At 34.9% G+C, this 27,966-nt stretch overlaps 1 protein-coding gene across 4 annotated transcripts in view; it reads left to right on the top strand.

Annotated features, from left to right (window-relative positions):
• Nucleotides 1-27,966, top strand: part of GLCE (glucuronic acid epimerase) — a 113,825-nt gene that overhangs the window by 46,324 nt on the left and 39,535 nt on the right. Inside the window, exon 1 of one of the 4 annotated variants that reach the window (XM_055320055.1) lies at nucleotides 23,061-23,139. The exons of 2 other annotated variants lie outside the window; for them this stretch is intronic. The gene's annotated coding sequence lies outside the window, so the exon portion shown is untranslated. Of the gene's footprint in view, nucleotides 1-23,060; nucleotides 23,140-25,959; nucleotides 26,037-27,966 lie in introns of those variants that run through there. One more of the 4 variants, XM_055320054.1, reaches the window with a different exon arrangement.

The raw sequence follows: 27,966 nt of genomic DNA, 5'->3' as shown, positions 1-27,966 counted from the left end.
ATTTCCTTGTTATTTAAATATTTGTATGATCTATTGTGAAATCTCCCCATTTGTATTGATAATGAGAATTTATGTCTTCTTTTTGTCTTTGTCAGTCTTGCTTGTATTGATCTTTTCAAGAGCCAGTTTAGTTTTTTATTGATTTCTGTATTTATTTGTTCTTTTCAATTTCATTCATTCCTTTTTATAATTTTCTTCCTTCTACTTTTTAGTTTGCTCTTCTTCTTCTAGTCTCTTTAAGTTGAAAGCTTGAAGTATTTAATGCTATAAGTTATCCTCTAAGTACTGCCTTAGCTGCATCCCACAAATTCTGGTATGTTGTCTATTTTTGTTCAGTTCGAAGTATTTTCTATTTACCCTTTGACCCATTGATTGCATACAAATGTGTTTTGAAATTTCCTTATCTTTGGAGAATGTCTTGTTATATTTCTGTTGTTGGCATTTAGCCTTAATTGTATTACAGATAAATCCTTTTGTATGATTTTAATTTTTTTGTTTGTAAAGGTTTTGTGATCCAGTGTATTATTTTTCTATTGTTCCTTTAGCGAATTAACACAAACAGTGGCTTAAATAGCATGAATTTATTGTCTTACAGTTCTGGAGCTCAGAAGTTTGAAGCTGGTTTCACTGGGCTAAATTCCAGACATCAGCAAGTCTGTTCTTTCTGGAAGTTCTGTGGGATAGTTTGTTTCTTTGTTGTTGCCACTTTCTAAAGGTTGCTCACTTACCCTGACTCATGGCCTCTTTTAGCAGTGACTTATTACTTATGGTATTATACTTAAAGAATGTTTCTTTCTACTATTCTCTTTTGACTTTTTAATTAATTGGTGTGTTTAGATCTTTTACATTTAATGTAATTATTGATATATTTGAATTTCAATCTACCATTTTCTTATTCCTTTTTTCCTTTTGTTACCCTGTTTTTATTTCTCTATTTTCCCTTTTCTGCCTTCTTTTGGAGTATTTGATTTGTGTTTGCATGCATGTGTGTGTGTGTGTGTGTGTGTGTGTGAGTGCGTGTGTTTTGGTTAGGTTTTTTTTTTTTTTAAGATTTTATTTATTTATTGAGAGAGAGGGCGGCAGAGACACAGGCAGAGGGAGAAGTAGGCTCCATGCAGGGAGCCCAATGCGAGACTTGATCCCGGGTCTCCAGGATCAGGCCCTGAGCTGAAGGTGGCGCTAAACCACTGAGCCACCCAGGCTGCCCCTAGGTATTCCATTATAATCTGTTGATTGTGCTTTTAACTATATCTTTTTATAGTTTGTTTTTTAGTGGTTGCTGTAGAGATCACAATATACTTAACTTTCACAGTTTACTTAGAATCAAGATTTTACTACTTCCTGTAGCACATGGAAACTGTACCACTGTATAGTCCCTTTACCATCCCACCCACTTTATGCTCTTGTTGTGTTATATATTATGTGGTATGACATACATTGAAAGCTCCATCATGCAATGTTATACTTTCAACTACCAAACGTATTTTAAAGAACCCAAGAGGTTAAGAATGGTCTATTAATTAATTACATATTTAACAATTACATTGCTCTTCCTTCCTGATGTTTCAAAGTTCCCGTATAGTGTTATTTACCATCTGTTGGAAGAATTTCCTTTAGCAATTCTTTGAAAGCACTCCTGCTGTCAAAACATTCTCTAGGTTTTCCTTCATCTGAAAATGTCTTTATTTCACTTTCATCTCTGAAGGATATTTTTGCTGGACACAGAATTCTAGGTTGACAGTTCTTTCAGCACTTTAAAAATGTTCTACTTCCTTCTGCCCTGCAGGATTTCTGAAAATAGGTTCACAGTCATTTGAACACTTCTTTCCTCTAAGTAATGTCAGATTTTTCTGGCTGCTTTCAAGACTTTTTGTCTAAAGTTTTCTAAAGTTTTATTATTATGTGACTAGTCATGGATTTCTTTGTATTTATTCTGTCTGAGGAGTTGGATGAGCTTAAAACTGTAAGTTTAACAACAAATTCAACAAATACTGAACTTTCTTGTTAGGGTTCTAGTGTCACACATGTGAGGTCTGAAGCACTCTTCTTTTTTTTAATTTTTTTAATCTTTATTGTTTACATTGGGTAATTTCAGTTCATCTATATTAAGTTCATTGACTTCATCTTTTGTTTTCTCTGTTTTTAAGATTTTATTTATTTGAGAGAGAAAGAGCGCAAATGAGAGAAAGAGAGTAAGAGTGATGAGAAAGGGCAGAAGGAGATGGAGAAGCAGACTCCCCACTGAGCAGGGAGCCTGATGTGGGACTGAAGCATGGCTCTATCAGAGGACTCAGGGATCAGGACCTGAGCTGAAGGCAGACCCCATAACTGACTGAGCCACCCACATGCCCTTTATCTCTATTCTATTGAGCTTATCTAGTGAGCTCTTAATTTTGGTTACTGATATTTTTTCACTTCTGACATTGGTATTTGATTCCTTTTTTTATATCTTCTATTTCTTTTTTTTTTTTTTTTTAAGACTTTCTACTTTTCTATTTGTTTCAAGAATGTTTCTCTTACTTGGTGAAGCATTCTATACTGCTTGCTCTCATCTTTTATCTTCCTCAGGTAGTTTCAGTGTCTTTGTTTTCTTTTCTTATGCAAGTTGAGATTTTCTTGGTTTTTCATTTGTCAAGTAATTTTCGGTTATATCCTGGATGGTTTGACTATTATGTTAAGAGACTTTGCATCTTGTTCAGTTCCTATGCAGAATGTTGATATATTTGTTTTAGTGGGCAAACAACCCCTTAGGTTAAGACTGCAAGTTCCTGTGGGTCATGTTTACAACATTAGTTCAATTTTCAAAGACTTTGCCATTCTATTTGGATCCGTCCTACGTGTGTGCCACACGTAGGTCAGTCTGGAACTTGGGCAGTAGTCTGTATCATAGTTCAAATCTCAAAATTGTTGTATGCTTGTTTGGGTCATATCCACACTAGGGCTGCTTGAGGATGAGTCTGAGAGTTCATAAACAGTTTGAAACATTGCTTTCCTAAGTTCTTTCTTCTCTGAGATCTCCCAGTAATTTCTGATCCTGTAGGGCTCCCTTTTCTATTCTCTGACCAGAAAGGTGGTGCTTTATTTCTTCTCTAATATGTGCTCCCTACAACTGTGCCCATATCCAGGGCCAAGTGGCAGAACAACAGAGAGAAAGCAAATAGGGATTCACCATATTGTCTTTGGACCACAGCTCCTCTAATCAGAGGAAGGTTTCCCCTTCCTCAGAGGTTTTAGGGTCCTGATGGACCTCCATTGCCACAGCTGCTACAGGAGGCTGAGCTTGAGAGAATGGGGAGGGGACTCCACACTTTTCTTTGAGTCGAAGATCCTTTTCCCTCTCCTAGAGCAGCTAGCACTAGACAGCTTTACTAAAGCTTTCTCTGTACTAATACCGACTTTGGGGCTGTATTAAGTTCAGGTTGGAGGATACCCGAACAGGAGGGTTATATACTGGAAAATGAAATTTCAGTGGTACTTCAGATTCTACTCTTCTTATCCAATCTGTGTGTTCCTGTTTACTTTCCAAAGTTCTAAAGTAGCTCTTCCATGTATTCTATCCAAATCTTGTAGCTGCCTTGACTCGGAGAGACATGTTGGAGTGTGATTACCCCGTTTTATCTGAAACTAAAACCTGACTTAAAAGTTTTAAATTTTGGGATCCCTGGGTGGCTCAGTGGTTTAGTGCCGCCTTCAGCCCAGGGTGTGATCCTGGAGTCCCGGGATCAAGTCCCACATCAGGCTCCCTGCATGGAGCCTGCTTCTCCCTCTGTCTGTGTCTCTGTCTCTGTCTCTGTCTCTCATGAATAAATAAATAAAATTTAAAAATAAATAAATAAACATCATATTTTTTAAAAAGCTTTAAATTTTAGAGGTACCTGGGTGGCTCAATCAGTTAAGCCTCTGCCTTCAGCTCAGGTCATGATCCCAGGTCCTGGGATTGAGCCCTGCATTGAGTGGGCTCCATGCCCAGTGGAGAATCTGCTTCTCTCTGCCCTCCTGCCCCCTCACTTTCTGCCCTCTCCCTACTCATGCTCTCTCTCTCTCAAATAAATAAAATCTTCAAAAAAATTAAAATTTTATATTTTATTTCTCTAGGAATCTAATAAGAAACTGAATTTTTCATCAAATAGATTTTGAATTTGAAACTAGACATGTAGTCAAGTGTAGATTCTTTCATTTGATTAAGGTAAGATTGCTTTGTAAAATTAATCATACCCCCACTAAGCATTTTCTTTTTTTTTTTTTTTAAGATTTTATTTATTTATTATGAGACAGAGGGGCAGAGACACAGGCAGAGGGAGAAGCAGGCTCCATGCAGGGAGCCCAACATGGGACTTGATCCCGGGTCTCCAGGATCACGCCCTGGGCCAAAGGCAGGCGCTAAATTTACCGCTGAGCCACCGGGGCTGCCCAACATTTTCAAACTTACATTTTAATGTGTGTTTTATTTTTTTCAATGTGTGCTTTATTAACACACTTTAATTTTTCAGTCTACCTGAGATTCTAAAATCTAGCTCTTTAAGAAAAGTTTGCCAGACACCTGGGTGGCTCAGCTGTTGAAAGTCAGCCTTTGGCTCAGGGCGTGATCCTGGGGTACCCCGGATCAGATCTAGTCCTGCATCAGGCTCCCTGTGAGGACCTGCTTGTCCCCCTGCCTGTGTCTTTGCCTCTTTCTCTATGTCTCCCATGAATAAATAAATCTTAAAAAAAAAGAAAAGAAGAAGAAAAGAAAAGAAAAGAAAAGAAAAGAAAAGAAAAGAAAAGAAAAGAAAAGAAAAAACGTTTGCTGATCTTTGGCTTAGAAAACTGAATCAGAGTATCTTACTTATGCCATGTAATTATATGTGAAGTGATACCTAACTGATTTTGTAAGTGTCATCATGTATGAAAACTAATTAGAGATTATTTTTTAGAAAAAGGTGTTAATTTTCTGAGGTAATTGACTTTAAAAATAAGACAGTGCTGTGAGCAGATAAATGCTAAGTACTTATTTCCAGTACAAGTCTTCATTTTGCTTAGATTTTTTAAAAAGAAAGGTTTATGTGATAAAGGTCAAACTTCTTCCCGTCTAAAATAGATTCACACAAATGTATTTAATTCTCTTTTCTTTCATAGTAAATTTAAACAGAACTAGTAATATTTTGGAAGTAATCATTATGTGTTTAATATCTGTCCTGGTAACATAAGTATTTTAGGGTATATAAAGTTTTAAATGAAATTGATTCTGATATAAATCTGTTTTGGTGGCTAAAGTTGGAAATATGTTTCTGAAATTTACTGAATCACTTATACCTGTTTGTGATTCCTAAAATTATGAGTATTTTAAAAACATAAGATAGGGATCCCTGGGTGGCGCAGCGGTTTGGCGCCTGCCTTTGGCTCAGGGCGCGATCCTGGAGACCCGGGATCGAATCCCACGTCAGGCTCCCGGTGCATGGAGCCTGCTTCTCCCTCTGCCTGTGTCTCTGCCTCTCTCTCTCTCTCTCTCTGTATGACTATCGTAAATAAAAAAAAAAAAAAAAAATTAAAAACATAAGATAGAAGGAGAAATTACAATTTGAGCCTAGACAGTTTATGTTTGCTAGGCTGTTCAGGATTCTCTTGGCTAAAGAAAAACATTTTTTTTTTCATATATGGACATATAAATTAGAGTTTCCAAGCAATATAAAATAAAGGAATTTTCTTTTTTGGAAAACAAAATCTGAAAAATAAATTCTTTTTTGTTAACAAAATAAAATAACTTTCTTAAATCTTTATATCATAAGAACTATTTGGTTTGAAAAACAGTCTCCCATCATACATGAAGCTCAGATACTTTGGCTTCCTAACAGACTTGTTTGAGGTATCTTTGCTTGTGTTCTTATCAAATGAATTTAAAACTTTTTAAAATTTACTTTTTAAAGGGAGAAATCTAGAAATTTATCTGAAAGGATGTATTTTACATTATTTTATAGTATCACTTTATTTTTTTTAAAGTTTCTTTTTTTTTTTTTTTTAAGATCTTATTTATTTATTCGTGAGAGGCAGAGACATAGGCAGAGGGAGAAGCAGGCTCCATGCAGGGAGCCTGATGTGGGACTCGATCCTGGGACTCCAGGATCATGCCCTGGGCCAAAAGCAGACGCTCAACCGCTGAGCCACCCAGGTGTCCCTCATTTTATATTTAAATCAATATAGATTTAAAGCCTTTCTTTATTAGAGTACTTATATATTTGAATTCTGAAAAATGGATAAATATAGCTACAGAAGAATTGATGGGTAGCTTGAATATGTGAATGAGGCCACCTTAGTATATTATGCATGTTTAGCTGTGATCTAAACTAAATTTGGTTTGGAAAGTACCTATCTGATTCATAGACTGAGGCTTATGAATAAGAATTCCTTTTTAAATGATGGATGATAAAAGAAGGTACTGCTAAAGCTTTTTACCTCTATCAAAATCATATCTGAAGATGTCTTTTTATTTTTAAACTTTGATTTATGTTTCATCATGGTCCCTCCATACAAACTTAGATTAGTTATATTTTTCTAGGTCAGCATCAAATATTTCATTTTAAAAATCAGGTACTAAGTCATTGCTAATTTGACAGTATCACTGTAATTAAATATATGTGTTGAAGACCGAGACAGAATTTCTTCTTTATTTTATTATTTTTTTAAAGCCAAAGCCTTTTTATAATTTTATTTTATTTTTTTAAAGATTTTATTTGTTTATTCATGAGAGACACACAGAGAGAGAGGCAGAGACACAGGCAGAGGGAGAAACAGACTCCATGCAGGGAGCCCGACGTGGGACTCGATCCCGGGTCTCCAGGATCATGCCCTGGGCTGAAGGCAGGCGCTAAACCACTGAGCCACCCAGGGATCCTTAGTCTGATGTTTTGATGGTGATTTTCTATTCCACTCCTTTCTTCTACATTTATTAATTATGATCCTCCTATAAGAAAAAGTCCTTCCCCACATTGATTTATTTTATTTAATCACTTATTTATATCCATACACACTCATGGATTTTTATTCTCTGGATTAGGATCAGTACTAATATTGATGTCTTTTGTTGTTCATATTGTTTGAGTTTTGGCCACCAGGAGCTCTTTGGAGTTTGCCTCTGTGTCCTTTCAACACGTCTTTTGTTGTTGTTTCCAGCCATTTCTTAGTCTCTAGCCCCCCGGATGCTCCAGGCTCATCTGATGTTTTTCCTGCCCCAGGCCTAAAATCACCTACATCTCCAAAGAGCCCAGGTCCATCTTAATGGAGAATAGTATTTAAAAACCAACATCTCGGGGATCCCTGGGTGGCTCAGCGGTTTAGCGCTGCCTTCGGCCCAGGGCGTGCCACTGGAGTCCCGGGATCGAGTCCCACGTCGGGCTCCCTGCATGGAGCCTGCTTCTCCCTCTGCCTGTGTCTCTGCCTCTGTGTGTGTGTGTGTGTGTTATGAATAAATAAATAAAATCTTTTTTTTTTAAATAAATAAAATCTTAAAAAAAAAAAACACACACATCTAGGGACTATGTGTACTCATTGCTACCATGGCATTAACAGCATCTAGGCCTTTCAGAGCTAGGGAATGTGTACGTGTATATTAACCCACGGATATACACACATCTGTGTTTATTTCTGTATGTACTATCTATGTATACATAAAACATTGATACTGATAATTCCAACTCCAGTCTAGCACCATAGGGATTATTCTAGCATTTATCTTTTGCTTGTTTGTAACTTATATTGTCCACAGTGAGAAACCTGACTCATTATCTGCACTATAATTATGTATTTGCTGAGGATCCCTGGGTGGCTCAGCGGTTTAGCGTCTGCCTTTGGCCCAGGGCGCGATCCTGGAGTCCCGGCATCAAGTCCCACATCAGGCTCCTTGCATGGAACCTGCTTCTCCCTCTGCCTGTGTCTCTGCCTCTCTCTCCCCGTATGTCTATCATGAATAAATAAATAAAATCTTTAAAAAAAATTATGTATTTGCTATCCAGGTATAGTATTTGAGAATTGGTCACCCATCCTCCTGTGAGAAACAAATTTACCAAATAGAATACAGTGTTTATGTACAGCTCTTTTTATCTTTATTCTCACAGTCTAGCCAAAAATGCTCTTTTCCACAGTTCATTAAGTCGGGTCTTTTCTCCCATATCCCCTTCAGTCTGCTGTCATTCATTTGTAATATAGTTAGGTTCAGTTTGTCACAGTTTGCATCCCATCTTCAGTTTCCCTGACTTCTGTTCGCTTATTTGTTTGTTTGTTTATTTATTTACTTTTAATGAAATTCCCTCCATGTGCTGTATAGTTCTATGGAAGTGCATAGTGTCCTGTATCTACTGACAAGTTCCATCACCCACAAAATGTTCTTGTGTTGCCCTTTTGTAGTCAACCCCTTTTCCCACCTCTCCTAAAGCCAAGCAGGTGCTTCTGTTTTCTATGCCTTTAGTTAGTGTTTTCCAAAATTTCATATAAATGAAATCATATAATGTGTAGCCTGTTAGAACTTGCTTCTTTCACTTAAATTTTTAAGATTTTATTTATTTATTCATGAAAGACACAAAGCTTTATATTTACTGTTTCTTTTTTGTAAAGGCCTGTATTTAATCTATTAGGCTATGTGCAGGGATACCAGATTATTTAAATAGGTTTTCCTGTTTGTTTGCTATACAGAGTCCTTTTAAGAACTTAATATATTACATAAAATGTATGCTTAAAATACATCCTTCAAGGATGATGTTCCTATCACATCACATCACATCACTTGGATAGTTATGATTGATTCTGTTGATACGGATTCTATTTATCAAAGTGCATTATCCCCGATTTCAGCAGGAGAAAGTCAGTTTAAGGAATATTTTATTAACATATTAAGATTATGAAAATAATAGTATTAGCAATCATTACAAATGGGAAGATGACTTTCTTGTCTGCTTAATAATGAGTCTGTCTCTTTAAATATCCTGTTTGACAGTGTGGTTACATTACTGATGATTCTAGTGGCTGAAACTAGGATGGTTATTACATTATGATCATGGCAGTCTGAATTCAAACCAGCAAATTTTAAATTGGAAAATGCAGACCTGGGCAGCCCAGGTGGCTCAGCGGTTTTGCACCGCCTTTAGCCCAGGGTGTGATCCTGGAGACTCAGGATCGAGTCCCACATCGGATTCCGTGCGTGGAGCCTGCTTCTCCCTCTGCCTGTGTTTCTGCCTCTTCCTCTCTCTGTGCCTCTCATGAATAAATAAATAAAATCTTAAAAAAAAAAAAAAAAGAAAAGAAAATGCAGACCTTTCATAGTGGCTGCTCTGGTCACTATATATAACTTATATTGACCTACCTTTTCAGGCTTTCTTTGTAAGTAAGTTATGGAAAAGACAAAGTCGCCTTGTGAAAGGGGAAAAAAAATACTATGTATGTTTATGCTATAGTAAGATCTTATTTTCTTCTTCCATTTTCCTGAACAGTAGGGGAAAAGGGGAGGGAGGCATTTTCCAATGTTTTGATAGTAGCTTCTTATTTATAGATTAGGAAGGCGAACTTTGTGACTTTAGCTTCTTATTTGAAGGTGAACTTTGTGACTTTAGTTGCATATACTTTAGAGCCCAAGAAGGGGCAGCCACGAGTAGTTGTCCATGTTTGAGAGTTGACAATACCAGTTTTTTTTCCAGTATTAAAATAACCATTTCTCTTTCTTAAGATTGTATTTATTTTTAAGATTTATTAGAGAGAGAGAGCTCGCACAAGCGAGGAGAGGGATGGAGGGAAACGGGGCGGGGGGGGGGGGAGAAAGAGCGTGAGAATCCCAAACAGAGTCCCCACTGAGCATACAGCCCAACACACGGCTGGATCTCACAACCCCAGTCAAAATCAAGAGTTGGGCACTGACCGAGCCACCCACACACCCCAATCACTGTTTATGAATTTGAGGAATGAGGAAGTATGGAGCTTAACATCTTTTGAGTAGCTGTTCTTTGACTGGTTGACTCCAAACCAGGCACTTTTATTTCCATGTTATTTAACTTAGTCCTCACAGTTAGCTTACATAGTACGTATGATTATCCACATGTTACAAATTTAAAAAATTTATCCAAATAACATAGTTGGTAGCACCAGAGTCAGAATTTAAACCTTTGGTTTTTTGAGCTGAAAGCCAACATTTATCTATTATGCTGCCTCTCCTAAAATTATAAAAATAATGAAAATTATTAGAAAATCTCTCTAAAGTTTTAAGCCTCAGGGAGAGAAACCAATAGATAAGTCTAAAATTATCTCAACCTTTGTAGTGTTTTCTTCAACCTTAAGGGGCTTCACTTTTGGAAGACAAATTATTTTATACATGTTACAGGAGAGAACCACTAGCGGAATACTCATTAATGCTAATTTTATGACCGACTCTCCAATTTATGTCTCAAAAAGCATTCTCTAATGATTTTAGCATAATAGCTTTCTTGAAGATAAAACATATATGAATCAGAAAGTACATGTATGAACTGCTGTTAGTAATAAAAATATTCATCACAAAAATTCACACTTGTAACTTTTTAGTGGTGTAATAAACTCAGAAATGATACTTAGTATAACAGTTGCGGAACAAACTGTTCTATAGCTTGCAAATAATGCTTTAAATTGTTTGGTCAATAAACTCATTTTATGTAGATCAATAAATTCCATTTGTGCAGTGATTAAACTGTCTTTATCTTAATGGTGTTTTACCCTGTAGTAATGTTATACTGTGAAAATTAACGACTATACGTAGACTTGTTGTCAGCTGCAAGAGTTTTTCTTAATATTTTCATTGTATTAGTGGTCTTATTGTATATTTACTGTAAATCCATCTATAGGCAAGTCATTAGAATTTTTTCCTAGCATTAAAATTCTCAAATCAATAAGTATAGAAAATATTTCAAATATGATAAAAATTGTATAGGAATTGTATATATGTTTCAGTATATATAATCAGTCAAATTACAGACTTTTTGTTTAAAACATACTAAATATTAGTGGTAAGGAAAAAGTCCAGAATTCATTATTTGTTTTGTTATATTTTAGGGCAAAGTGTGTTATAATATTAAGTAGGATGATATAAAAGCATTATCTGAGTCTGTTTACTTATTTATTCATTTTGGTGTTCACAGAGATCGTATAGCCAGTAGGTTGAAATGGAAAGCAGATGCTTAGAAGTCAGCTTAGTTGAGTTCTAATGTTGGTACAGACAGTATAGGTTGTATGACTGGACAAATCATTAAACTTCTCTAGATCTAAACTTTTTGTCTGTAAATAAAGTAATTGGACCTTAGTTTCTAATGTTATTCCCAGATCAGTGATTCTTAGGCCAGAGATTATGTCAATACTAAACTTAACGTAAAAGGTATAGTTGGTCTACTTGTCATTTCTGGTTTTCAACCAATAAATAGGGATTTGGGGGTTTTTTGTTTTGGTTTGTTTTCAGAATGGGTAACCCAGCACAACTATGCTGGTGAATTTAATGTTTCATAGTACTATACACACACACAGACACACACACACACACACACCTATAGTCCCGAATGTACATAAAAACGTACAACTCTTGATGATGAGGAATAAAAGACTATAACAGCCAATTTTTTTTAAGCTTTTCTTTCTTCTTTTTTGCAGGATGGAGGTAGGGAATGATTAGGTTATTTGGACCTCTCTGTGCTTGGCATAATGTGGACTAATAAGCCCTTAGTCCTGGGAGTGCCTACAGTACACTAGGCATCATGGCATCAGCTCTCATAGGGATTCCCTGTTGCCTTAGTCAAGATGTGTGTTCTTGACCACAGAGTTAAGCATCTAATTATATATCGTCTTATATTCTAAGTAGTTAATAATGATTATAAGGTTTTAAATAGCAGTTGTAATGTTTAATGTCTTTATGTCCAAGTGCCTAGTAGGTGTTCAATAAATACTTGTTGATTGGATCATCATGTATAAGGAATAATATTGTTTTGTGGAGTAATAAAGTTTTTGAAATTTCAGTAGACATTTGGTTGAAAGTATATGAACAACTTTCTGTGACATTTAAAATTTTGAACTTTGACTTTGTCATTACTAAAAATTATTTTTCTCACTTTTTTTTCAAATGGTAGATTTACTAACACTTATTGAATACTCTGTATGTGCCTGTCATTGATCCGTTTACACACATTAATTCATTTAATTCTACATGAAGTAGTTATTCTTTAAACCCATACGATATTTGAGGAAACTGAGATGTAAACATGTTAAATAACTTTCTTAAAGACAGAATTAATAAGTGACAGGCCATGATTCTAACCCAGAAGGAATAGTTAGAAGTCTATATCCTTAATTACTATGCTATACAGCTTCCAAGTGTTATATATGTGAAATTTTGGATTTTTGTTGGACTTAAGACTTAAATTCGTTGAACCTCACTCTTGTCTCTCTCTGTCTCTCTGTCTCTCTCTCTCTCTCTCTCTCTCTCACACACACACACACACACACACACACACCATACCCATTTCAATTCTTTGTTATTAGATGTACTGATTAGGCTATCTTGTGATCATGACTTTTTCTGTTGCTAAACTGCTTATCTTTAGGTGAGTTGGCTAAGAATTAGGTTTTGGACACAAATAATCTCTTTTGTTCCAAACTATTAACATTTTAGAACTATTTCATGACTAATAAACTTGATTTTGGCAAACTTTCAAACACTGCTGTTGTTGGAACTGTCAAACTAGATAGAACTTTGAATACTGTACTAAGATAAGTAGACATTGAAGATAGAATATTTTTATAAAGATCTCATAAATCTCCAGTTCTGTATAAGCCCTGTCTTACAACTGTACAATGAAGAAGATAGGAAAATCTGAGGCAATAATATAGCCAATCAGTCACTTTTTAAATGTAGCATTTTTCCATTGTCCACAGTGTTATTTGCAAAAAAAGTAATAGGAATAGTGGGGGTGTTTGGAGTGAGGCTAAATTGCCAAGCAGGAAAGTTTATACAACAAGGAATTCTAACATCTTAGTGGAAATCAAAACATGGCTGCATGGAAACTTTGTAAGGACTTCACATTTTCCTAATCTGTAAATAAGGACTTTAAATATAGATTTCCTGTCTTCAGAGTAAGCCTACTAATTAGCATATTCAAGAATGCATGTCAATAGAAAAATTACACACATATACACAACCCCACATATAAAATTATTGCTTCCTTAAATAGTGGTGGTTAATTGTTTAAGTGTAATTTGAGTTAGTAGACCATGTATGAGAAAAAAATAAATTTGCTTTGCTAGGTCATTTAAAAGTGTTGGGAATATTTGTTACTTCCCCAGATGTTGATTATCCTGACTAGACTAATTTGTATGTGCTACAGTAAGGGTATCCAGTTAATCATTAGGGACCCCCAATTTATATAAAAGGATATTTTGGTGAGAAAAAAGTATTAGTGATGTATCAGTGAAGTGTTAGTGAATCCCTGTACAGCACATCACTAGTCTTGAATATTAACTGCTCATTTTAGAGCTGATAACTAGAGTAGGTATGTCAGAGGAAACTTCTGAAAATACAGCCAGTAGAATGACCTGTTAGGTAACTAAATCAGGGCAGCCAGCAACATATTTTTTCCTGTGACATTAAAAAAATGGTATAACTTTTTTTTTTTTTTTTTTTAGCAAACACTTTGAGCCAAGCAAAAATCTTGTAAGAAGAATTCTTCTATGAAGAATGTAGAAGGCAGAAAAAAAAAAAAGAGCCAAAAGGAATAAAGTAAAAAACAAAAGTACAAAAGGGAGAATCAACGTAGTCATTACTTTTAATAAAAGTGATAAACCTCTTAGAGTGCTGATGAAGAAAAGAAATAAAGGCATAAATTTCTAATATCAAGAATGAAAAAGGGACATCTTAGCAGATCCCACACATATTAAAAAATATAAAAGGATTTTTTGTAAAGATTTTATTTATTTATTTTAGAGAGAGAGTGGTGGCGGAGAGGGAGAAGCAGACTGTACTGAGCACAGAGCCTCCTGTGGAGCTTAATCCCAGAACCCTGAGAACATGACCCAAGCCAAAGTCAAGAGTTGCATGCTTAACTGACTGAGCCATCCAGGTGCCCTTCTGGAAGTTTTAATAATAAGTCTTTTTCCCTAAGGATTTGTCCATTTTACCTCATTTTTCAAATCCATTGGCATAAATTTATATTAAAAATCCTCATATTGGGGCACCAGTATCTCTGTTGACTAAGCATCTGATTTTTTATTTTGCCTCAGGTCATGATCTTAGAGATTTGAGATTGAGCCTTGCATCAGGCTCTGCAGTGGGCATGGCATCTGCTGGGATTCTCTCTCCCTCTACTCTCTCTCACTCTTAAAAAAAAATAACAAGAAAAACAAAAATAGATGAAAGTTATAAAAAATTAGAAATCAGAATAGTTTCCTATTTATTTATGAAATTGAGTATGTAATTTGGAATATTTCCACAAAGAAATTTCCGGGCTCAGATGGCTCCACAAGTGAATTTTTCCAAGAGTTTTCACAACTAGCATCAGTATTACTAAAACTCCTTCAGAGAATAAAAAAAAATATTTCCCAACCTGTTCTGAGGCTTGCATAACCTTAGTATCAATACCTGGTAAGGATATAAAAAGAAAAATCTCTAGTCTGTTTTTCTTGTGAATATAGGTGAATGAATTCCAAAATACTAGTAAATCAAATCTAGGTAGGTAAATGTAGATGTAGATGTCATGACCAAGTTGAATTTAATACTGCACAAATTTGATTTAACATTTCACAACTCAGTAAATGTAACTGACCAAATTAACAGAAAAAGAAAAAATCAACATCGTCTCAATAGGTTTTATCAAATAGAAGCATTTGATAAAATTTACCTAGTTATGATTTTATTAAATGCTTACAGTAGACCATCAGTAGAATATTAATTCCTTAATCTGATAGGGAGTTCTCTGTGCCACCCAGAAAATCTGTAGCAAGCATCACATTAGTGGTAACATATTGAAAACATTTATCTCAGGATCAAGAATAAAACAAGAGTGGCTACTATAACTGTTGTAGCCACCATTATATTGGAGGTCGTAGACCTGAGCTGTCTGATACCATATTTGGCAATTTCAGTTAATTAAAATTAAAATTATAGATCATCAGTCTAACTGGCCACATACCACATATAGGCACATATGGCCAGTGGCTACCAAACACAAAAATAGAGAACATTTCCATTATCACAGAAAGTTTCATTGGACAGTGCTGATCCAGACAGTGCAGTAAGGGAGGAAGCATAATGATCAGAAAGAGAGAAATAAAACTGCATTTATTTACAGATGACATGATTGGTTACAAAGAAAATTCAAAATAATCTACAAACTAATAGAATTAAAAAGTGAATTTTTGCAGGGTTGCCAGATAATAATTGGCATTAAAAATATCAATTTTAGACTTGAATACCAGCAATAAACCAAAAATGAAGGTTTAAAAATGATTTTATATCAGTATATCAAAAACATCAGATACCCAAAATTGCTCTAACAAAAGACCTCCATACTGAAATTTTAAAGACATTATTGGGAGAAATTAAGACAGATCAATAGGGCAATATGCCACTTTGTAGATTGAAAGAGTTAGAGTTGTAATAAGGATGTCAGCTCTCCCCAGGTAGATTGAATGCAGTCTCCAACAAAATCCCAGATTTGTTTCTTAGAGTTTTTCAGTTTTTCTGATGTTGAGAAACTGATTCCTAAATAATGGAAATTCAAAGGGCCAAGAATAGCCAAGATAGTACTGAAGAATAACAAAACTAGAGGATTTATGCTACAAGACGTCATAAGGCTACAGTAATAAAGACAATGTGGTTCTGGCACAAGACAAACCAGTGAATCAAAATAGAGCCAACAGATACACACATACATAGTCACTTGATTTATAGCAAAGGTAATTTTACACTGCAGAGAGGAAAGGATGTTCTTTTTAATAACTTGTGCTTCATTAGATATACATGTGGGGAAAAAACAGATTGAAACCTCAAGCCATATTGAGAAATATAGATGAATTATACAGATGAAAAGTAAAACACTAAAGCTTCTAGAAGAAAAGTATCTTAAAAAAATGTTTTTAATTGAAGTATAGTTGACATACAATAATACTATTTTAGTTTCACATGAACAACATAATGATTCAACATCTGTATACATTAAGAAATGTTCACTGGGGTGCCAGGGTGGCTCAGTCCATTAAGCATCTGACTCTTGATTTTGGCTCAGGTCAGGATTGTGAGATGGAGCCCCATGTCAGGCTCCACATTCAGTGGAGATTTTTTTCAAATCTTTTAAAAAAAAAATGTTCATCATCGTAGTTGCAATCTGCCACTATACAAAATTATTAAATATTATTGACTATATATTCCCCATGTTGTACTTTAAAGTCTTATACTTTACAAGACTTTACTTATAAGTTGGAACTTGGGGGACGCCTAGGTGGCTCAGCGGTTGAGCATCTGCCTTTGGCTCAGGGCCTGATCCTGGGATCGGGGATCAAGTCCCACATCAGGCTCCCTGCATGGAGCCTGCTTCTCCCTCTACCTGTCTCTGCCTCTTTCTCTCTCTCTGTGTCCCTCATGAATAAATAAATAAAATCTTAAAAAAAAAAATAAGTGGAACTTGGTACCTCTTAATACCCTTCACCTATTTTGCCCACCCCATACCTTTCTCCTCTCTGGCAAAGACCCATTTGTTCTCTGTATCTGTGAATCTGTTTTTGTTTTGTTTGTTCATTTATATTTTTAGATCCTACATATCAATGAAATCATACACTATTTCTTTGACACATTTCACTTCCTATGATACCTTCTAGCTCTATCATGTTGTTGCAATGTTAAGATTTTATTCTTTCTTTATGGCTGAGTTATATTTCATTGTATATGTATACCATATCTTTTTTATTCATGTATATATCAGTGGACACTTAGGACACTTAGGTTGCTGCCCATATCTTGGCTATTGTAAATAATGCTGCAGTGAGCATAGGAGTACATGTATCTTTTTGAATTAGTTTTCTCATTTTGAGGGGGGGGGGGGATACCCAGAACTAGTATCATATAGTGTTTCTACTTTTAATTTTTTGAAGAACCTCCATACTGTTTTCCATGCTGACTGCACCAATTTACATTTCCACCAACAGTACATTAAGGTTCTCTTTTCTCTACATCCTCACCAACACTTGTTATTTTTGTTGTTGTTGTTGTTTATGTAGTAGCCATTCTGACAGCTGTATGGTGATACCTTAGTATGGTTTTGATGAATAGCGGTGTTGAGCATCTTTTTATAAGTCTGCTGGCTATCTTCTTTGGAAATATTATGGTGGATTGTTTGGTTTTTTTTTTGTTTTTTGTTTTTGTTTGTTTTTTGGTATTGAGAATTTGTATGAATTCTTTATATATTTTTGATATTAACCCCTTATTAGAATATCATCATTTATAAATTTCTTCTTCTATTCAGTAGTTGCCTTTACATTTTGTTGATGCTTTCCATCACTATGCAGCTTTTTAGTTTGGTGTAGTTCCAGTTGTTTGTTTTTGCTTTTGTCTCCCTAGCCTGAAGAACAGATCCAAAAAAAAATTTAATAAGACTGATGTTCAAGAGTTTATTGTCTGTTTTCTTTTAAGAGTGTTATGGTTTCAGGTCTTACATTTAGGTCTTTAATCCATTTTGAGTTTATTTTTGTGTATGGTATAAGAAAGTACTCCAGTTCTTTTGCTTGTACCTGTCCAGTTTCCCCAGCATCTTTTATTGAAAAGACTATCTTTTCCTCATTGTATATTCTTGCCTCCTTTATTGAAAATTAATTGACCATATAAGCATGGGTTTATTTCTGGGCTCTCTGTTCTATCCCATTGATCTTTATGTCTCTTATTGTGCCAGTACTGTACTGTTTTGATAACTGTAGCTTTAGTATAGTTGAAATGTGGATTTGTGATACCTCCAACTTTGTTCTTCTTTCTCAAGATTGCTGTTGGCTATTTGAGGTCTTGTGGTTCCATAACAATTTTTAGGATTATTTGTTCTAGTTCCATGAAAAATGCTGTTGGAATTTCAATAGAGATTGCAATGAATCTGTAGATTGCTTTACGTAGTGGACATTTTAGCAGTATTAATTCTTCCAGACCATGGACATGGTATATAATTCCATTTGTTTGTGTCATTTTCAATTTCTTTCCTCAATGTCTTACTGTTTTCAGAGTACAGGTCTTTCTCTGCCTTGGTTAAATTTACTGCTAGGTATTTTATTCTTTTTGACGCAAATGTAAACAGATTGTTCTGCCACTTCGTTATTAATATCTAGAAACAACAAATTTCTGTGTATTAATTTTGTATACTGCAGCTTTTCTGAATTTATATATTCAGTTTTTTGGTGGAGTCTTTAGGGTTTTCTATATATAGCATCATTTTCATCTGCAGGTAGTGACAGTTTTACTTTTTCCTTACCAATTTGGATGTCTTCTATTTCGGTTTCTTGTCTGAATACTGTGGCTAGGACTTCCAGTATTATGTTAATAAAAGTGGTGAGAGTGGGCACCCTTGTCTTGTTTTTGATCTTAGAGGAAAAGCTTCCAGCTTTACACCACTGAGTATGACGTTAGCTGTAGGATTGTCATATATAGCCTCTATTATGTTGAAGTATGTTCCTTCTATACCTATCGTGTTGAGAGTTTTTATCATGAATGGGTGTTGAATTTTGTCAAAAAAATTTTTTTGGACCTGTTAAAATGCCAATGTGACTTTTATCCCTTGTTTTGTTAATGTGGTGTATCACATTGGTTGATTCATAGGTATTGAACCATTTTGCATCCCTGAATAAATCCCATTTGATGGTGGTGAATGATCCTTTTTACTGTATCGTTGAATTTGGTTTGCTAATATTTTGTTGAGGATTTTTGCATTTATGTTTATCAGTAATATTGACCCGTATTTTCTTTCTTTGTCGTGTCTTTGTCTGGTTTTGGTGCCGGGGTGATACTGGCCTCATAGAATGAATTTGGTAGCATAGCATTTCTTCCTCCCACTTTTTTGGGAAATTGTTTGGAAAAGATAGGAATTTACTTTTCTTTAAATGTTTGGTAGGATTCACCTGTGAAACCATCTGGTCCTAGACTTTTGTTTGTTTTAATTTTATAACTAGTAATCTGTTCAGATTTTCTGTTTCTTCCTGATTCTGTCTGGGAAGACTGTATGTTTATCATTATGTAATGCCTTTATTTGGGTCTTGTTACAATGTTTGTTTTATTTTTTTTTATTTTTTTTTTACAATGTTTGTTTTAAAGTCTGTTTTAAAGTCTCATGTATTACTCCCCCAGCTTTTTTTTTTTTAATTTTCCATCTGCATGGAGTATCTTTCCATCCCTTCTCTTTCAGTCTGTGTGTTTTAGGTCTGAAATCAGTCTCTTGTAAGCAGTATATGGACAGATTTTGTTTCTTATGTATTCAGTCACCCTATATGTTTTGGTTGGAGCATTTAGTCCTTTTGTATTTAAAGTAATTATTGAGAGGTATGTAGTTAACACCATTTTGTTAATTGCTTTCTGGTTGTTTTTGTAATTCTGTTCCTTTCTTCTCTTGCTCTCTTCCCTTGTGATTTGATGACTTCCTTTAGTGTTCTTCCTTTAGATTCCTTTCTCTTTATTTTCTGTGTATCTATTATAGATTTTTGGTTTGTGGCTACCATGAAGTTCATATATACCTTATGTATATAGCAGTCTGTTTTTTAAAAAAGATTATTTGAGCAAGGGAGTCAGGGGTAAGGGGTAGAGGGAGAGAAGGTTTCAAGCAAACTCCCCACTGAACAAGGGGTCAGACCCAGGGCTTGATTCCATGTCCCTGAGATCGTGACCTAAGCTGAAACCAAGAGTTGGGCACCCCTGTAGCAGTCTGTTTTAAGTTGGTGGTTGCTTAAATTCAAACACATTCTAAAAGTACTACATTTTTACCCCTTCTAGCATTTTCTGTATTAGATGTCATATTTTACATCTATTTATTTTGTGTATTCCTGAACTAATTACTGTAGATGTAGTCAATTTTACTACTTTTGTCTTTTGACCTTCATATCTGCTTTATAAGTGATTGATCTACTACTTTTATTTTATGTTTGCTTTTGCCAATGAAATTTTTTCTCTTTCATAATTTTCTTCTAGTATGGCTCTAGGAAAACATTATCTTCATGACTTGGGGTAGGTAAAGATTCTTAAACAGAACACATAAAGCATTAACAATAAAATAAAAATGATAAATTGGACTACATTAAATTTAAGAAATTCTGTTCACTAAAATGCACAGTGAAAAATGAAGGGCAGGCCAGATTGTGGGGGAAAAAAGTATTTACAATTGAAAAAAGAGTATTTGTAGTTTGCATTACATATACCTGACAAAAAAACTCAGAATAAATTTTATTTTATTTTTATTTTATTTTTTTAAATTTTTGTTTATTTATGATAGTCACACACAGAGAGAAAGGGGCAGAGGGCGAAGCAGGCTCCATGCACCGGGAGCCCGACGTGGGATTCGATCCCGGGTCTCCAGGGCCGCGCCCCGGGCCAAAGGCAGGCGCTAAACCGCTGCACCACCCAGGGATCCCCTAAATTTTAAAACTTCTAGATAGCAATAGGAAGACAGATAACCGAGTAGAAAAATGGGCAAAACACTTAAATGGTCCTCCATTCACAGAAGATCTTCAAAAAGCATACAGACATATTAATAGATCATCAGTTTCATTAGTCATCTGTAGTATATAGATTAAACCTATGCGATACCATTGCCTACCCTCCAGAATGGCTAGAACTAAAAGATTGATGGTATCAAATGTTGATGAGGATATGTTGCATTTGCAAGTCCTTTTCCATAGCCGGTAGGAATATAAATTGCTTTAACCACTCTGGTTAATACTCATTTTTTTTCCCCTCACACTAAAGTTGAACTTACTTGTACTTGTACCACATGACCATGCAATTCCATTCTTGGCGTATATCCAACAGAAATACTAACGTGTTCTCCAAAATACATGTTTAAGAATGTTCATAGAGCAATATTCATATAGGCAAAAACTGGAAACAATCCAAATGTTTAAAAACAGCAAACTAGATAACTAAATAATGGTATATTTGTACCATAGAATACCACACAGCAGTGAGAACAAATAAACTATTGTAGTGCAAAGACAAATGGATGAACCTCAGGAACATAATGTTCAGTAGAAAAAGCCAGTTACAAAGGAGTACACATTGTGATTCCAGTTATATAAAGTTTAAAACAGGCAAAATGATTTATTGTGTTAGAAGTTTGGAGAGATGTTATTTTGGGGGAAAGATTTGACTGGGAAATAATGGGATCTCCTATATAGCTAGTTAAGGAAGTTCTAGTATACTGATTGTTGTAAACATTTAATAAAATCATGACTGGGTAAATTTTGTCAAATGCTTTTATTTGAAAAAAGCTGTTAACATGATGTGGTTTTCCAATTTCTTCTTTTAATTTGAATTCTGAATGTTAAACCACCCTTGTGTTCTTGTACTATATTTTTTTTTTATCTGAGTATTGGTTACAGAGGTGCATTAATTGTGAAAATTAAACTGTACACTAATTTATTATACTGTGATAAAAAGTTCATTTAAAATTTTTAATTTAAAAAAATGAAAATGATATTTGGAGAGTTAGCCAAAAAATGCACATGTTCAGTTATAAGACAAGGAGAGATGAAGAAAGATTTACATTTCTAAGGAAGATTATCCCTCTTAGTCATACTTGATTTAGAATGCACTTTGTAGAATAATATTTTATGTGATAGTTCAGTAATTAGTCAGCTGCAAATACAGTGAGGCTTTTTAAGTTGCAGCAAAACAATGGCATAATAATTAAGTGGAACTTATTAATGGTAAGAATTGACTTCTCAACTTTACTTCTTTCCTACTTGTGGTTTCTCACATGCTGGGTAAAAATCAATCCAGGATACTGATCTCTGACAGAAGAGAAACTAATAGGGTAGGCCCATAGTGTTTCCAAGCCACAGGGCTAATAGAGGGAACCTAAACAGCCCAGGAGTCTCATAGGATTGAGTTTGGGGTTCAGAAAGGACAAGCTAAAATTTTGAGGACAAAATATTAGAGAGGAAAGGACAATAGAAATGGAGAGCTCAAGGGACCTGGAAAGTACCCTTTTCAAGTCTTTGGCTATCAATCTGTGTATGCATATGAAATAACTACTCAACACTAGGAAAAGAACCACTGCAAGGAGTATGAAGAAAAGTCCTCAGAGATCACAGAGAGTAAGGTAGGCACACTAACCAGAGTAGAAAGACCACCTATTGGAAAGGCATGGGATAAAGTCTTAAAAAGGTCATAGCTCTAGAATAAAAGCTACAGTAACCCTTCCTTATCTATGGTTTTACCTTCTGTGGTTTCAGTTAGCCCTGGTCAACTGTAGTCCAAAAGCAGATAGTTCTTCTGATGTATCATTAGAAGGTCAGTAGTAGCCTAATGCTACATCACAATGCTTATGTCATTCACCTCACTTTATCTCATCACATAGGCATTTTATCATCTTATATCATCACAAGAACTGTGAGTATAGTATGATAAGATATTTTGAGAGACCACATTGACTTAACTTTTATTATAGTATATTGTTATAATTGTTCTATTTTATTATTACTTTATATTGTTAATTTTTTATTCTGCCTAATTTATAGATTAAACTTTATCAGAGGTATGTCTATATAGGAAAAAACATATATAGGTTTCAGTACTGTCTGTAATTTCAGGCATCGATGGTCAGTCTTGGAAAAGTATCTCCCACAGATGAGGGGGGACTGTTGTACTCTGATCCCACCTAAGAAGGTTTAAAAAAAAGTAAGCCTTGAAACTCTCAAACTGTTTCCTAGCCATTGAACTACTCCCAGAATAAAGCCCAAAAACACTTAAAGGAATTCAGAAAATCCATACCATATTTTCCAGCAATCTCACTTCTGGGTATTTAGCCAAAGTAATTGAAATCAGGATTTTGAAGAGAGATTTGCATTTATGTGTTCAATGAAGCATTATTCACAGAAGCCAAGAGGTGGAAGCAACCCAAGTGTCCATCAATGGATGAATGAATAAAAAAAATGGTGGTATGTACAATAAAATATTATTTGGTCTTAAAAGGAGGCATTCGGGGCACCTGGGTGACTCAGTTGATTGGGCATCTGCCATTGGCTCAGGTCATGATCCCGGGGTCCTGGGATCGAGCTCCACATCAGGCTCCCTACTCTGCGAGGAGTCTACTTCTCCCTTTCCCCTGCCCCTGCTCTCCCACTCTCTTTCTCTCTCAAATAAAATCTTTTAAAAATAATTATAAATCAAAGGAGGCATCCTGTAAAGCAACAGCATAGATGAACCTTGAGGATATTATGCTAACTGAAATAAACCAGTTCCAGAAAGACAAATACTGCATGATTCCACTTATATGAGGTATCTGAAGTAGTCAAACTAATAGAAGCAAAAAGTAGAATAGTGGTTGCCACGGATTGGAGCTGAGGGGAAATGGGGAGTTGCTGTTTAATGAGTATAATAAAGCTTCAGTTATACAAGTTGAAAAAGTTCTAGAAATCTGTACAACATTGTGTTTATATTGTACTGTACACTTAAAAATTTGTTGTGGATAAAATAAATTGCAAAAATTCATTTGTTAATTCATATTCACTATAAATACCATTTATCCTTTAAAAACTATGCAGTATATCCATATAGTGAAGATTAAGCTTGGAAGATAAATATATCCATAACAAATCTGAAAAAACTTAGTATCCAAAAATGTAAAATTCTTAATGTCTTGTATCCTATAAGAAATCGCCAGACATGCAGATAAACAGAAAATATGACCCATAACCATGACAAAAATAAACCAATAGGAAGAAAGATGACACATTATCAAATTAGCAGACCAAGGACATTAAATCAGTGATTATACTCCTTAAGTTCAGGAGAGTAGAGGAAAACAAACATGCCACAATGAGAAATGGGAGTTCGTTTTAAAAAGTGAGACCCAAATAGAACACCCAGAGATAGAAAATAAAATTTCTGAAATTGAAAATACAGCGGATGAGATTAACAGACTAGACATTGCAGGAGAACAAGATTAGTTAAAACCTGAAGGCATAGCAATAGCAACTATCTAAAATGAAATAACAACAAAAAAATAGTTGGAAAAGACACATCAGTCAACTGTGGGATAACATCAAGCAATTTAACACAAGTATATCAAGTTTCAGAAGGAGACAGGAAGACAAAAATATTTCAAGAAATGGTAGGCAAATATTTACCAAGTTTGATAAAAACTGTAAATTCATAGAATATAGAAGCTTACAAATTTCTAAGCAGAAGAGCCAGATATAATAATTAAATTGTTGAAACCAGTGACAAATGTATTGAAAGAAATGTAAAAATCAGCCAGAGGAAAATACACCACATTAAATAACAGATGAACAGATATATAAAAATCACTACAGATTTGTCAGAAACTATGCATGCCAGAAATGACATCCTTAAAGTGCTGGAAGAAGAAAAATAAACAAAAACTCAACCTGGAACTCTGTACCTGGCAAAAAGAATGTTTCCAAAATGAAGGCAAAATAAAAGATAAAGCTGAGAGAATTTGTTACCAGCAGGCTTACACTGTAAGAACTGTTAAGAGTAGTTCTTCAGGCAGAAAGAAAATGATATCAGATGGAAATTTGCATCCACAAAAAGAAATTTAGAAAATAGGCAATGGTAAATATGTTTGGATAGAGAAGTCTATAGAAAAACAAGATAATTGTTTAAAACAAGAATAACAATATATTGTGGTGTTTATAACATAAACAAACAAAAACCAAAGACGTATAGCTAAAAGTTGTAGAGCTAAAATGGAATCATAAAAAATACCCACCAAAAGATGTCAGGAAAAAAAGAAAAAGAGCAAAAGAAAGATGAGACAAATAGAGAAGTAAAAGAGATTTAATTTAAATCCAACCATATCAGTGATCACATTAAATGTAAATGGTCTATACACTCCAGATAAAAGAAATTGTCTGATTAGATGTTTTTAAAGTAAGGTTCAGTTGGATACTGTCTACAAGAAACCCACTTTGAAATATTCAGGTTAAAAGTAAATAGATGAGAAAATTATATACCATGTTGACAGTAATCACAAACTTGAAGTTCCTATATTGATGTTGGATAATGTAGATTTCTGAATGAGAAATATGGAAGTTATTTCATAATGTAAAGGCAGTCAGTTTGTCAAAAGGCTGAAACAGTCCTAGATCTGTAAGGCATCCAATAATCGAACTTCAAAATCGATGAAGAAAAACAGTACAACTAAAAGGAGAAGTAGACAAATGTACAATTATAGTTGCAAATTTCAGCATTCTCTCAGTAATATATGTTTGAGCTATAGTCTGCCATGAGAGGCATGATTTATCACTGTTTCTTAGCTTTAATGTTTTCTTTGATTTGACATTCACTTTCTCATTAGCCATAAAATTATGCCTACCAAACCTGGTTATCAAAATAAGGTATAGATTCTATATAAGTATCCCCAACCAAGAATCGGTAAAAACAGTTATTTGTTGGGACTTACTGATTGCTAGATGTATTAGTTTTCTATTGCTGTTGTAACAAATTACTGTGTAGGGGCTTAAAACAACACAATTTTATTATTTTCTAGTGCTGGAAGTCACAGGTTCAAAGTGGATTTCACTGGGCTAAAATGAAGGTATTGGCAGAACTGTGCTCCTCTTGAAGCTGTAGGTAATATCTGTTACTTGCATTACTCGCATTTCTAGCTTCTAGAGGCTGTCAGCATTTTGTGGCTCATGACTCCCTTCTAAAGTAAAAAGGCCTGTATTTCAGATGGAATACTTGATAGAGATAATTCAAACAAGACAGTGAAAGTAAATCTTTGACAAAACAAATGATCAAGAATTCAAATCCACTTTGCAGTTGTGACAAAAATCAGCCTTTCTCCTGGTGCTCTATTTGGATGTGGGTAAGTGGATGATGAGACAGATTTTATTATACCTTAAATTTTTAGAGACAAATATTTTTCCAAGCAGACAAGGGTTTTGTTTTTGCTATCTAGCATTTCTTTTCCAGTCATTCCTAAAAAATCCTGTACTAGGTGTCTTGGTGGAATATTCATTGCGCACTTGAAACCCATAGCAAATATCCCGGTTTCATTTTTGTTATTATTCTTCTTTAACTCTTGAAAGACCTTTTTAATATCTTTATATATGTCATTTACGTATCCTTTTCCCATTTATATACCCTAAATATAACCTTTGATGGAATAAAGTAAGCTGTTGTCTGAGTGATCATAATACCTTTTTATTTGCATAAAAATAACATAATTCTAATCATTTAAGCTAGACAGCAACTTCCTGTATGTATGTAGTATGTGGGTACGTCAAACCAGTAGTATCAGTCTGATAGGAGAGTAGAGCATGGTTGAACAGTCTTTAATGCCTTCCTAATAGTCGCGGATCCAGGTATAATATGTTCTAAATAATATTTAGATATAATGTATATCATAATATTATGATATTTCTGGGCAGTAGCACATACATAATATTGTGTTACATTACAAAATAGTTTTGATCTGTCACTTGGTACAATGGGATTGGTGTAACTACACAAAGCATGTGTGTATATAAACTTGTGCCCATTTTCCTTAATTCCTCTTAGGTTTATTAGTTGTGAAAGTAGAAAATGCTGTTTTATCTTATGCCAGGTGTCTTAAGGATTTCTAATACTTTTTTGTTGTTGTTGTTTAATTAATGGGTTGCCTTTTTTTTTTTTTTTAAATGGGTTGCCTTTAAATAAATGTGTTTCATTGTTATAGAGCTTGGGATACTTCACACATCCCAAACTGAGTATTTCTTACAGGAGAAAAAAGTGTTTATGATAGCAAAGTAGAATTTGAGGTGGGAATTATATTCACAGGAATTTATACACATGTATTTCAGAAATAATTAGACTATTATATGGAAAGAAAACAATCCCAGTATTGTCCTAGGCACTTTGAGAGGGAGAAAAATCCATTCACACTTGGTTTCTCCCTTCAAGGAATTTATTTTTTGACATAAGTACCTCAGTAAAATGTATAAGAAATTCATCCTTGGAGAATTAGAAGCTTTAGATTAGTTTAAAATCATAAGCTAATTGAGACTGTTTCTGTGTTAGTGGAGGATATGCTGTTTGGGGAGGAGCAGCAGACAGTAAGGAATTGAGAGAATATACAAGTGAGAAATAATTTTCTAGTAATGTAATGAAATTATTTAACGTTATCAAATTGCATGCATGCCTGGGTGGCTTAGTCAGTTGAGCATCTGACTCTTGGTTTCGGCTTAGGTCATGATCTCGGTCCTGGGATCCAGTCCTGCATCCAGCTCTGTGCTCAGTGGGGAGTCAGCTTCTCTCCCTGTTCCTCTGCCCCTCTTCCTGCTTGCACGCTTTTCTCTCTTTCTCTCTCTCTCTCTCTTTCTCTCTCTCTCTCTCTCTCTCTCTCTCTCTCTCTCTCTCTCCCTCTCTCATAAATAAATACATCTTTTTTAAAGATTGTAGAATATCCATATTTGAGCATTTTAGGGCATTACCTTCCTGCAGGAAAGGCTGGGCTTAGAATTTTATGAATTCTCTATAGGAGTTCCTTACAGAAAAGTATGTTCAGGTTGGACATATTTAGCTTTAAAGGTGGTCTATAGGGCAGCCCAGTTCAGCAGTTTAGCGCTGCCTTCAGCCCAGGGCATGATCCTGGAGACCCGGGATCGAGTCCCACATCAGGTTTCCCACATGGAGCCTGCCTCTTTCTCTGCCTATGTCTCTGCCTCTCTCTGTCTCTCATGAATAAATAAATAAAATCTTTAAAAATAAAAATAAAATAATAAAGGTGGTCTATAACTTGTAAGAGTTTAGGTCTA

The sequence above is a fragment of the Nyctereutes procyonoides genome, unplaced genomic scaffold, assembly GCF_905146905.1.
Source record: "Nyctereutes procyonoides isolate TBG_1078 unplaced genomic scaffold, NYPRO_anot_genome, whole genome shotgun sequence".
In the NCBI taxonomy this organism is placed as follows: Eukaryota; Metazoa; Chordata; class Mammalia; order Carnivora; family Canidae; genus Nyctereutes; species Nyctereutes procyonoides.
Note: the sequence above shows the minus strand (reverse complement) of the source record. Positions and strands in the feature narration are given on the sequence as shown.